Raw genomic sequence first — 13,381 nt, forward strand, 5'->3', positions numbered from 1 at the left:
GCTTTTGGGTTATGAATTAGGATCACATACCACTGGAAAGTTCTAAATTTCCATTTTTAAAAGGCTGCATACAGATACAACTATAATGGCAAGCAGGCATTGTAGTAACATGTTTCTGGTCACTATAATTATAAAAAGGGAAAGAAAAAAAACTGCTGTGTACCATTCTCATGTGTTTTCCTATACTCATATGCTCTTGAAAAGACCCCAGTCCATTTTACATTAGACAATTTGCAGTTGCTATGAGGATGTCAAAGAAGAGTTTGAAGAGAGTAGTCGTGGAAAATCAGAGCATTCTCTTTAGGAAACAGATACAAAAAAAATCTACTTTGTTTGGAACAAATTTTAATATGGTTAGGCTGCAATCCTATGGGAGTAAGCCCAACTGACCCTTATGGGACTTACTTTTGAATAGACATGTGTAGGATGACATTGTAAGGATTCTACATATGACACTCCAGACTATGTTACTCACCATGACTAGACCAATTGAAATGAATGAACCTAACTTTAATGGGTCTACTCTGAGTAGGACTAGTGCCCAAGTGTGTTGGCAAATATACTAAGCCTTCTTTTTTGTGGTAGGTTTGTGGCTCCATTCCTTCCTGAAGGAGTATGTGATTTTTTCATAAGTCACTCTGAGTTACCTTTTCTTTAAAAACAAACCAATCCACGAATGACTAATGAATTCAATAAATAATAGTAATAAATGAAGGGGATACAATTTGTATGAAACATTAGTTTAGTCTTAATGGATATGTTTATTGAATTCTTTTACCAAACACCAGAAATCATCAGACATGGCCTGTTACTCAGCTCCAGAACAAAGAACAAAACAACTCACCCGAAGAGAGTTTGTGTTGTTGCTCTTCCAATTGAGCAGTTTGATGACTTCTCCATAGATGGGGGAAATTATGTGTATAATAACTAGAAATAAGTAACTTTATAAAAGACATTTTTGTGCTGCGATTTTGGAATACAGCCCCCACAAGGTACACAATGTGAATTCTTCAATCCCCAGAACAAAGAGACATACAGCTCATCAAAAACTCGTGTGTAGGGAGTGCAGAATGGTGTGGAATCGTGTTTCTTTCCCTTTCTCTTTTTAACATTCTTTCTTGCCATCAGAGTGAGGCTCATCAGATCTTCCAGGGATTGGACACGAATAGCATTTTAAGCTCTTGGCACATCCTCAGCATTTTGTCATCCCGCTGAAATCCTGGTGCAACAAAGTTTACAAAATCTGGGCGAGTTTCCAAACTCATTCAGTGGAAGGTGTTTAAAAGTTTTCTTCAGGCATTCTAAGATCTCAATAGTAGGGTGTGCCTGTGTATTCCTCCTTCATCCCTGTGTAACTTTTAAGCCCCAACGCAGCTGGCATCTAGTCACACAATTAATTTAGTTTCACCTCCAATATTGCATCACCTTCCTTAGAGAATCATGAATTTCCCAAGGCTGCCAGACAGAAGTCAAACACACGAGCTGCTAGGCCTGCTCATGTATACAGGTTCTGGGCAATCGTGGTTTATTCTCAGCCAGGTGCCCTGCTCACCTACTGGATTCACATCAGGTGACTGCTGGCAAAGTGCAATGGGACCCAATGCTAAGATGGACCTAAAAGCCTGAGTCTATTCCAAAATCATGACTTTAGTGAGGTACGAGTAGGGCTTCTCTATAGGAAGTGAAGTACACAAGCATCCCCTTGTGAGCCATGGCTGCATGTGTTTCTGTCACCTTGGCCCTATTCACACCTTGGTCACCTGTGAAGCATACCCACACATGCAAGGCAGAGCTTCACTTTTAGGTCCACCCCTGCTCATCTTTTTGCAACAACAGAGAAATAGTAACAAGGACTGCCTCTTTCCATATGAACCTACCCAGACCTTGAGATCATCTTCTGATGCCCTCATTCATGTGCCCCCTCCTTGAGAGGTTCGGAGGGTGGCAGCACGAGAATGGGCCTTCACTGTAGTGGCTCCCCATCTGCGGGGAGTTCACCTGGCGCCTTCATTATACACCTTTTTAATGTTCCTTTTTAACCAGGCCTTTGATTGATCCAATTTACATCCTATGCTCTTTTAAAATGGGGGGGGTGTTGGGGGGACTGCTGGGTTGTTGTTTTTATTTTTATTAGGTATTTTGTGGTTTTATATCTTGATTTTAGTCTGTGAACCACCCTGAGACCCCTGGGTATAGTGTGGTATCATCATCATCATCATCAACAACATCATCATCTGCTCACATTTAGAAGCTCTGCACGATCAGAACAGCTGCTCAGCCAAATTCATAAATATATCCTGAAATAGAATCATAGACTCATATTCTCTTTCTCTTATACAAAGAAAAGTTCTACAATTCAATACTTCTGGAAATACGAAGTTTGTGCAATTCACCCAACAGAAGCTGAAATGGAATTCTGCCCCCCCCCCCCCTTTTTCTATTTTTCTTTTCAAATTCGAATGACTTTCCACAGATCATTTCAACAGCTTAGGTTGAATGTAGTCTATTAAATTTCATTTGTGAAATCCCCCCTTTTCTCAAAGTTGTTCAACCCTATGAGGTAGACTAGACTGAGAGATGCTGACTTGGTTGAGGCCATCCAGTGAGTTTTTTTGACTGCGTGGAGGTCTGAATCCTAGTCTCCTAGGTCCTAATCCAGCACTCTGGCGACTGGACCACACTGTAATAAGCAGTACTTGATGAAGCTTAAACAACCACTAAGGCAGTGCCAGTGTGATGGCCTGGGATTCGGGCTCGGACTTGGAACCAGAGGAGTCTCGATCCGCACTGGATCCTCTGCCTCAGGCAGCATCTGAACCGAGTATGGGGCCTGATTCTGAAGAGCCCCAGTCTGCACAGGTTCCCCTGCAACAAAAACCAGCTTAGCCGAGTCAGGGGCCTGAGCCTGACCTGGCTCCAGGTGCGGGGTTTACCTTGTTGCCCTCTGCTGGGCAATCACGTGCAGCTGCTCCACTACCAGTTGGGTCAGGAGAGGCTGAGGCGGCCTCTGGGTCTAGTAACCCACCGACATCTCCTGAGCTGCAAAGACTCAGGTCTGAGAGAAGGAGAGACCTGAGTACAGTGGTATCTCGGGTTAAGTACTTAATTCATTCCAGAGGTCCGTTCTTAACCTGAAGCTGTTCTTAACCTGAAGCACCATTTTAGCTAATGGGGCCTCCTGCTGCTGCCGCGCCGCCGGAGCCTGATTTCTGTTCTTATCCTGAAGCAAAGTTCTTAACCTGAAGCACTATTTCTGGGTTAGCGGAGTGTGTAACCTGAAGCGTATGTAACTTGAAGCATATGTAACCCGAGGCACCACTGTACTCGCAGGAGGAGTGCTCGCCTTCAGGCGAAACAGGGAGGTGAGTTACTGGGGGATCAGGACCGGCAATTACCCCGTCAGAGATAAAAGGCTGCTGGACCCTGCCCCAGGTTGTGGGAGCAACATTGCTGCTTACTGGAACCTGCCTGTTACCCTGTGCCTGACCTAGCCTGGTGTCCTGTCTTGGCCCTGTTGGACTGACTCCTCATGGAATCCTTGGATTCGGGACCAGACCGTGACTGCATTGCTCGGGTTAACCCCTGGGCCCAGCACAGCCAGATACATTTATAGTGTTTTAAGATTATTTATTTATTGCATGTTAACACAATTTACTGTTTCTACCTCTGCTTGAGTTAAACATCTGCTACACCACACAACTGGCTTCTTGCCATTTTAAGGATCAGTTTAATTTCTGCTGATTATTCTTAACATGTCAGAGCTGGCAACCAAGTAAATCCGCTTTATCTTATTACACATAACACCAAATTAATATATGTAACAGCAAATAATTACACACTCATAATGCATAGGGTCCCCATATAAACCAGAAAATTCTGGTGACGCCCAGGGAGCGGTAGCTAACGTGGCCACCTGGGGGGATTTTCTAATGTATGTCTGGGATTTTTTTCTGTTCCCTTACGGAAGCGGAAGCACTGTGGAGAGGTCGCTTTGTTGTTGCCTCCCAGAAGACCCGCCCGCCACCCTGCCATCCACTGCTGCCGGTCACCCACAAAAAGCTCAACAACTTTGGATCGCTCAACTTTGGAAAGCTCAATAGAGTGGTACCTCGGATTACTTTTTTTCTGCCTGTTGTAGCAGTTGTAATGTGCAATGCAAGATGTTGCGTGATTTTAAACCGCATTTCTTGTGTATTTTACAGTGGTACCTCAGGTTAAGTACTTAATTCGTTCCGGAGGTCCATTCTTAACCTGAAACTGTTCTTAACCTGAAGCACCACTTTAGCTAATGGGGCCTCCTGCTGCTGCCGCGCCGCCGGAGCCTGATTTCTGTTCTTATCCTGAAGCAAAGTTCTTAACCTGAAGCACTATTTCTGGGTTAGCGGAGTGTGTAACCTGAAGCGTATGTAACCTGAAGTGTATGTAACCCGAGGTACCACTGTAACTTTTTGGATGGTCGCCCCAAGAAAGCTCAGCAACTGTGTCTGGATTTTTACCTCTTGAAATATGGCAACTCTAAGTTAGGGAGACTATGGTACATGACTCCACTTAAGACTGTCAAATACCTAGAACATTTTTAATTATCATTCCTGGAAGTGTGGAAAGAGAAGGCCGGGTCGCACGCCTTGCCAAGCCACACCCCCAGGCTACATTCCACAATGGTGCTGCCCTGCCCTCTCTTTGTCTGCTGTGCCCTGGCTAGGATGAGTCCTTAATCACTGATCATGCCTCTTGCTTTCTTAGAACCAGAGAGGGGTGTGTTTGAAAACTTCTTACTTTGACTGTCAAAAGGTAATGGCTCCCCATTAAGGTTGCCCATGAAGATATGCAACCCTAGAGCTGAAAACTCCTGCTTTAAATCCCAAAAGTTATTTATTAACTTATTTAAAAGAGCTTCCCCAGTTATACAGCCTATCATTTATCTCATAGTAGCAGCTAATTAATTGCTACTTATACACTATATACATCTCAGTAAAACTGATTTCTTTACAAAAAGAATTTCCAGAGAATCCCTTGGGATTCCGTCAGGCTACCCAGTACCTCTTGGCTGACAGTATATAGTCTGCAGCCTTGGGTTAGTCAACCCTTATCCAACCCATAAGAGTGGATAGACAAATCTAGTTTATGTTAATTTCACATTTTCATTTATAAGTCCATTCTGTCCCATTTCTACATCAATCTGCTTTTTTAAAAAAACTGCAAAATTTCATATTGAAATAGGTTTTGTCACAAATACATATTTTATCACAATGCATACATGTCTTTTTCTTTTTGTGTAGACATTTTTAAAAATACACATTTTAATGCATTTTGATACCTTTTTATTTAAAAAAAAGCACACACCAAGCCCTCTAGGAACACCAGGAAGTGATGTCAAAGTTTCTCTCTTATGTCAGTTTTCTGACATATTAACTGGGATGAGGATTGGGCTGCCTGGCAGGAAACGGTTGTTGCCTCTTGGCAACAGCAGTATTCGCTTTTAGAAACACAATTCCATCTTTACAAATGTATTCAGATACTCTTATGAATTATATTTATTTTACTTTCTGTAATTGGAATCATGCTGTTGCTAAACGCTTATTTCTTCAACCTATCACCTTGGTACGTACACATACTTTCAACCCTTACTGTGTGATGAATTCTCCTTTGGTCTGTAAATTGGTTTAAATTTATGTAAATTATAACTAAGTTGAGGAGAATGGGCATATTGACTATACTATATTGTATTGTCTATACCAGCCTTTCTCAGCCTTGGGTCCCCAGTGGTCAGATGATGGAAGTTGTAGCTCAACAACATCTGGGGAGCCACGGTTAAGAAAGGCTAGGCTATAATGATTGGTAGTGGCTTCTTCAGGGTTTCAGGAAAGTTGGTCTCCAGCCCTACCTAGAGATTCTGGGGATTGAACCTGGGCTCTTCTGCATGAAGGCAGCTGCTCTGCCACTGAGCTACAGCCCATTTGTCACTATATAGCACTGAGCACCTTTTTCTATACCATACTTGACAAGGAAGCATAGAAACCTATGACGGATTACTAAATTACAGGTCATTGTTTCTTCTAATCCAGGTGGAGCACAGTTACAAAAATGAACATCTTCTCGTTATCTTGTGAGTGTCTGGGGGGGTTGGAGGATGGATGACGGCTAACAGATTGAGGTTGAATCCTGACAAGACAGAAGTACTGTTTTGGGGGGACATGAGGCAGGCAGGTGTGGAGGACTCCCTGGTCCTGAATGGAGTAACTGTGCCCCTGAAGGACCAGGTGTGCAGCCTGGGAGTCATTTTGGACTTGCAGCTGTCCATGGAGGCGCAGGTCAATTCTGTGTCCAGGGCAGGTGTTTACCAGCTCCATCTGGTACGCAGGCTGGGAACCTATCTGCCCATGGACTGTCTTGCCAGAGTGGTGCATGCTCTAGTTATCTCTCACTTGGACTACTGCAATGCGCTCTATGTGGGGCTACCTTTGAAGGTGACCTGGAAACTACAACTAATCCAGAATGCAGCAACTAGACTGGTGACTGGGAGCGGCCGTCAAGACCACATAACACTGGTCTTGAAAGACCTACATTGGCTCCCAGTATGTTTCCGAGCACAATGCAAATTGTTGGTGCTGACCTTGAAAGCCTAAAACGGCCTCGGTCCAGTATACCTGAAGGATCATCTCCAGCCCATCATTCTGCCCGGACACTGAGGTCCAGTGCCGAGGGCCTTCTGGCAGTTCCCTCGCTGTGAGAAGCCAAGTTACAGGAAACCAGGCAGAGGGCCTTCTCGGTAGTACCACCCACCCTGTGGAATGCCCTCCTACCAGATGTCAAAGAGAAAAACAACTACCAGACTTTTAGAAGACCTCTGAAGGCAGCTCTGTTTAGGGAAGCTTTTAATGTTTGACAGACTATTGTATTTTAATATTTTATTGGAAGCTGCCCAGTGTGGCTGGGGAAACCCAGCAACTGGGCATGTTGCCAGGCAACTATGTGTTTATGTGCATATCAGGAAAAAAATTCACCCCATGAACAAGGCTCATATTCTTGTTGGCTATCTGGAACTAATATTTGTAAAACACCTCTGTGGTATGAAGCATATTGGACAGGCTATAATGATACACTTTTAAACAGATTAAGCTTTTTAAACGAGGGCATAGTTGCATGCCTCTTTTTAATACTATACTGTATAATGCTGAAAGCAGTCCAGCTGCAATCTTTGGATTCCTTATGGTGACCTGTTTATTATGCATTTATCCTGTTTAGCTTGCGCAAAGCTTACGCAGCTTATTAGGCTTTGTTTACAGGGCAGTTACACAACAAGCACTCCTCCTGATTTGGTCTACCCATTAATCAACTGATTTATCCCACACTTCTCTGTGCATTTCGTCATCACTTTCCTCACCACAAAAGACCCGCCTTACACAATTACTTTACTCCAATTTAATTCCACATATAATTGCAACCTACATTTCCAGCATGCGACTGAATTACACCTGCAAAATACTGGCAGGCCAGAGGTGACTACAATCATGTCTATGTAGAAGTACATTCCCATTGAAATAAATGAAACCTGTCAAGTAATACACTCAGAAACAAGGGGAAAGTGCCACAGAGTTCAAAATGTAGTCGGTTCAAAACTCCAGAGACCCAGAATTTCACAGTGCAGGAACTGTGATAAAAATTGGTTTGGACAAAACTGGCTTTCTGCTTCTGCTTCAGTCATTTATACTCTGGCTAGACATATGTGTAAACTAGTGAGTTCAAACTGCTTAACAACAACATTGTGAATTGATTCTGTAGAAGCAATGTTAATTGATTACCATAGAATATATTTTTGTACAATGTGACTGAAGTTACAGTCAAAAGGCAAGACTCTGCTTAAAGGCTTCTCATGGGTCTCATCTGGTTGGCCATGGTGATACCAGGATGCTCAACTAGATGGCCTGCTCAACTTTGGCCTGATCCAGCAATAACCTAGATTACTTCAAAAGTCAAATTAGAAGACGGGAGAAAACCTATGACTAACATACCATGTCCTACTAGATAATTATTTTAGGTTTACTGCATCAACAGCTTCTTCTTTTTCTTAATTCTTTTGGATCAGGTTTTCTATACCTTTCACTTAATATAGACAAATAATAAGTATCCCTATTAAAGCAAGCAAATGTTCCTTTGGTCATATTTGTCTTCAGTTATCTAGAGTGCTTAGCATTATTTTTGTTTGTGTGATTATATAGGGGAGGTGTTGTCTGGTACAGGGTTGAAAGTTGTACTATGCCATTTCATAACAACACAATTGTAGGAAACTTTTAAAATTTACATATGTTAGCACCATATGTTAGCAAAATATTCAATATTATTAATTTCACTTTTTTAATCTCCAGATTGTGATCTAATCCCTATCCCCCGGTAAACAGGAGAGCATCACTAAGCTAACAAAGGAAAGGCCTGGAATATCATTCAAATTCAAATCTTGGCCCATGAGTTCTGCAGCCCTGTAAACCACCTCCAAGAAACCAGAATCCTTTAAAGGTCAAAGCTCTTCCAAAGGCATCTGCAAGAGTTGTCCATCTGGCTTCTTCTTTAGCCCAGCTCTCTTTGTTATACTTGGTTGAATTATTACCTTTTTAGTAAAAAAATTAACTTTTTCTTCTGCCATGCTTAACATTTCATTTCCCCCTGTCATGTAGATTTTGGCCAATGGCTTTAGCTATCTATTTCTTTTCAACTGGGTTTTGTTTTTTCCAGTGTGGAAGTTCTGGCTTTCTTTTGGTTTTCTTACACACACATACACCGAGAGAGAGAGAGAGAGAGAAATGGGTGGTGCTGTGGTCTAAACCATCAAGCCTCTTGAGCTTGTAATGCCAGCAGTTCAAATCCACAAAACGAGGTCAGCTCCTGTCGCTTTGTCCCAGCTCCTGTCAACCTAGCAGTTCAAAAGCATACCAGCATGAGTAGATAAATAGGTACCACTGTGGTGGGAAGGTAAACAGCATTTCCATGCACTCTGACTTCCATCACGGTGTTCCGTTGTGCCAGAAGCGGTTTGGTCGTGCTGGCCTCATGACCCAGAAAGCTGTCTGTGGACAAACGTCAGCTCCCTCAGCCTGAAACCGGAGATAAGCACCACACCCCATAGTATAATTTGACTGGCCTTAACTGTCCAGGGGTCCTTTACCTTTACCTATATATTAGTACTGGGCTTTTTCACTTTCCTGCCTATAGACGTTGCTGTTTCCTCTGGCTGAAAAGGTATACTGCAGCTAGCTCAAACATTCTTAGTTAAGGATTTAGATTGAACAATAATGTTAACTATGTAGAGATTACAATGTTCTCCTTTCTCCTTTGCTCTTAATTATGTGCAGGTCTTTCTAACCAGTGGTCTAGTGGTTAGAACAGTGGTTTTCAACCAGTGTGCCATAGCATCCCGGGGACAACACTGGCCTCTGTGCCTATTCCTTCCCTTTGATGCCCTCTTGCATCTCTGCTTTCCAAAGGCTCTGCAGGCAAGGGGTGACATAACTGGGCTCCTGAGCCCCACAAGGGTGCTGCAGAAAGAATGCACAGTGATTCGTCAAGGGAGCCATGGACTCAAAAAGTTTGAAAACCTCTGGGTTAGAGTGTTGGAATAGGTCCTGGGAGACCAGGGTTCAAATCCCAACTCAGCCATGAAGCTCACTGGGTGACCCTGGCAAGAAGCAAGAAATATTGCTCAGTTTGATGTGGCTGGGTACATAAAAACTGAGTCCTTTTGGGATGAAGCATAGTCCAGACCCATTAGATATTATTCAAACTTTTACTTGCAGAACTCTCTTTAAAACATAACCAAAAAAAGTAAATGATACATCTAAACAGTTCCATATTTTGTGCATATCCAGCACAGGCTCAGCACCTAAGCGCCTGGAACCCCTGGAATCTCACACCACTCAGAGATTTGGGGCTGGGGTGGGCCAGGCAACAACGTGTTTAGCATCCATCTGGTGTGAAGTTGCTATACTCATGTCCAGGAAAACTGACAATCTCAAGCTAAACTATACCTTTAAAACACATAATTCCCCTCAAATAATAATTTACCCTTCACAGATTTACCATTTCCAGCAACCCTTAACAAACTACAGTACCCACAATTCTTTGAGGGAAAGAATGCACTTTGAATGTTCTTTAAAAGTAGTGTACATGTAGCCTCAGCCCCTGTGTATAAACCCAGATATTTCAGAGCACATTTCAGTAGCTTTTCATCAGACTGGAGTAATTTGATCTCATTTGCCTGAATGCACCAGTTCCAAATGCTCGCTTCTTCACACAAATCTATTATATTAAAATTACCAATCATAGCCAATAGCATGTAACCATAGTGATGAGTGTTACCTGACCTGCCACTGTAGAAACCTCATCCCTATAGTTCATACTACATTTGAAGACACATCTACCCAGGACTTCCATTTTCTTCAGCCAACTGAGGGCTTATCCAAAACTTACATTTTCCTCTACATTTTCTAGGCATGGTCTGCATTCCATGTCCAAGTGCCTTCTTTCTTTCTTTCTTTCTTTCTTTCTTTCTTTCTTTCTTTCTTTCTTTCTTTCTGCTGCAGAGCTTTCCCCACAAAAATTTGCACTTTAAAGCTGAATCGAAGTAAATGGCAATCCACAGAAAACCCTAATTGCCATTTGTTGTGCTTCAGCTTTAAAGAGCAGGTTTTCACAGGGAAAGCTCCAGACAAAAAAAGAGCGGGTACTCAGACACAGCACTTTAAAGTGGGGATCTGTGCCTGAAAAGAGTGGAGCAAAAGGTAAGTGTGGATAGGCCTTTAGTGCTTTCCTCATTTCCCTCTTTATGAATGCCTAGGATGGAAACAAGGCAATATTATTGCAACCTACCTTCCCTCTCCGTTTACAGACCTTGTAATACGGTGGGGGGGGGGCCTATGGCCCTGCAGGTGTACTTAGCACAGTGTTATTTTTCTAGAAAAAGAGGTGCCGGAACTCAGCACAAACTTCTCCCTTCTTGTCTTGGAATAGCAATGGCACCCACCTGAGAGAACTCCTGCTGGGGGGAAAGCCCTGACTCAGCAGCTATTAATGTCAGGTACTTAGCAGGCAAAACTGTTGAAATAAACATGTATTCATTACACAGTGAAAGACAGCCATAGAGTAAGCCACCCACATCTCACATAGCAAGGTGTCCCACCCTATTAGTTGCCATCAGCCGTGCCTCCACTCTAGATGGGATGCAGACAAAAGTTTCTCATTCTGATCTTAGAGTTCAGGCAGGTTAGTACAGGAAGAGGAGATCTCAGGAATTTCAAAGTTATCGCTAGCACTTTGTATTGTAACCCAAAGCATACAAGTGTAGACTGTTGTGCATGGTCTAAAAGGATGTGGGCAGAGAAATAAGAACTTGTGGACATCCAATGACAATGGATGTTCAAGTTTCAAAGTGACAAAAGAAATTACTAATTCACAAAGTGCATTAAATCACTCCCACAAGTGGCAGTGAAGGCCACTAACTTGGAGGACTTTAAAAGAGTATTAGACAAATTCATGGTGGATCAATGGATACTGGCTAAATAATAATGATAATAATGATAATGATAATAGTTTCTATACCACCCTTCATCCAAGGATCACAAGGCAGTTTACAATATAAAAACACAAAAATACCTAACTTACAGGCAATGACCATTTTGCATGGGGGTTGCATTCCTGACCCCCACACGCATCAGTGTGTGTAAGCCACCTCTGCCCCATTACGCCTCTGCTCACACCTTTTCCAGCCAATTCAAATTTGTGGTGATGTGTGTGTGCATGATTGCTATGCTCTGCCTCCCTGATCAGAGGCAGCATGCTTCTGAATAATACCAGTTACTGGAAACCTGCTTTCTGGCTTTCCATTGGCATAGTGCCCAAATGTATAGAGTGCCAACCACACCTGTAAAGGGATGGCATTTCAAGGAAATGCCAAAGGCAATACTGTGACAGGTGTAATGTAGCAATTAGAGGATAGTGAGAAAATAGGATCACTAATATGAATGCTGAAATAAACCAGAAATATCAGGTAAGAGCTAGTTGATGGGAGTTGACCAGATGGTATCAGGAGGTGGTGAATGCTTCCTTATGGAAAGGGAAGGTGCTGGTTACCTTGAAAGAGGTGGTGCTTTCTGCACCCAGGGTATAACATATTTTTCCGTGTATAAGACTATAATTTTTCCTAAATTTTTGAAGTTTAAAATAAGGGGTCGCCTTATACATGGATAGTGCATAGTGCATTTTTTTAAAATTTTGAGTCCCCAAAAATAGGGGTCGTCTTATACACGGGGGCATCTAATACACGGAAGAATACGGTAATTATAATTCCCTCCCAGCCATAAATATTCCTGGCGAAGCTGCATAAGAAGTTACTGTTTAGATTTTCTTGATTAGCCAGGCATTTTAATTATTTTGTATTGTTTTTATGCTTTGTTGTACTTGGTTGCCTTTATGTTTTCAAGGTAGGTGTTGTTGTTAAATGCCAATTAAATGCCAGAAGAGACTCTGTTTTAAATACATTCATCTGTAATGATAGAGTAAAACACTTCCTCTGTGTTATTCAGTTCCTGAGGAACACCACCAGGGTGGGCTTTTTCATTCTATTCAGAAAGCTTGTGAATTTTGCTGTTGCTAATGTTGAGGTAGCTATTTCAAACCAGTTTTGCTACAGCTGATGGTTTAGGCTTGTCTTAAGCATTGTTTCTGGTGGCTTTTCTTTCTTTCTAGCGTATTTCTTGTTTTTGCTGTATACAGTGGTACCTTGGGTTAAGTACTTAATTCGTTCCAGAGGTCCGTTCTTAACCTTAAACTGTTCTTAACCTGAAGCACCACTTTAGCTAATGGGGCCTCCCACTGCTGCCGCGCCGCCGGAGCACGATTTCTGTTCTCATCCTGAAGCAAAGTTCTTAACCTGAAGCACTATTTCTGGGTTAGTGGAGTCTGTAACCTGAAGCGTATGTAACCTGAGGTAACTAGTTGTTTAATCATTTATAAGTTGCCTAGAGAGTTTATTATTTGATTATAGCAGGGTCCCTGAAAAATAAAATATTCACTGCAGGTGAGTTAAAATATTATGGCATGCAACCCAATCTCCAAGTGGTGAGAGACTCAAGGGGTGTCTTGTCTAGAGTTTAGTTTCTTTGGAATAAAGGGCAATGGAGAATGTGGCGTCTTTAGGATACTATAGGGTTTTCCCCCCCACAAACTTACAACCTGAGCATAGGATGGAATGGCTCACAGCACTAACACCCCAGCAGATCTTGCTTCCCGTTACATTTCCAGGGATGCCACAGCAAAGATCTAGCACAGAGCAAGACATGTCTCTGTGTCTCCAGCTTCCAGCAGTGCTTAACTGGCCAACCAAGGCCATTGG

The 13,381-nt window shown here is 42.5% G+C and overlaps 1 protein-coding gene and 1 long non-coding RNA gene across 2 annotated transcripts in view; one reads left to right on the forward strand and one right to left on the reverse strand.

Annotated features, from left to right (window-relative positions):
* Nucleotides 1–4,769: 4,769 nt before the first annotated feature.
* Nucleotides 4,770–13,381, forward strand: part of SDR16C5 (short chain dehydrogenase/reductase family 16C member 5) — a 41,229-nt gene continuing 32,617 nt past the window's right edge. The window contains exon 1 of the mRNA XM_081013596.1: nt 4,770–4,791. The gene's annotated coding sequence lies outside the window, so the exon portion shown is untranslated. The remainder of the gene's footprint in view (nt 4,792–13,381) is intronic.
* LOC308481389 lies at nt 7,858–12,256 on the reverse strand. Its single transcript, XR_013988621.1, has 3 exons — nt 11,636–12,256; nt 10,462–10,664; nt 7,858–9,530 (listed from the first exon to the last, which is right to left on the reverse strand). It is a non-coding gene; the product is annotated as an uncharacterized lncRNA (long non-coding RNA).

The sequence above is a fragment of the Podarcis pityusensis genome (assembly GCF_964106645.2).
Source record: "Podarcis pityusensis genome assembly, chromosome: 7".
NCBI classification, from domain to species: domain Eukaryota; kingdom Metazoa; phylum Chordata; class Lepidosauria; order Squamata; family Lacertidae; genus Podarcis; species Podarcis pityusensis.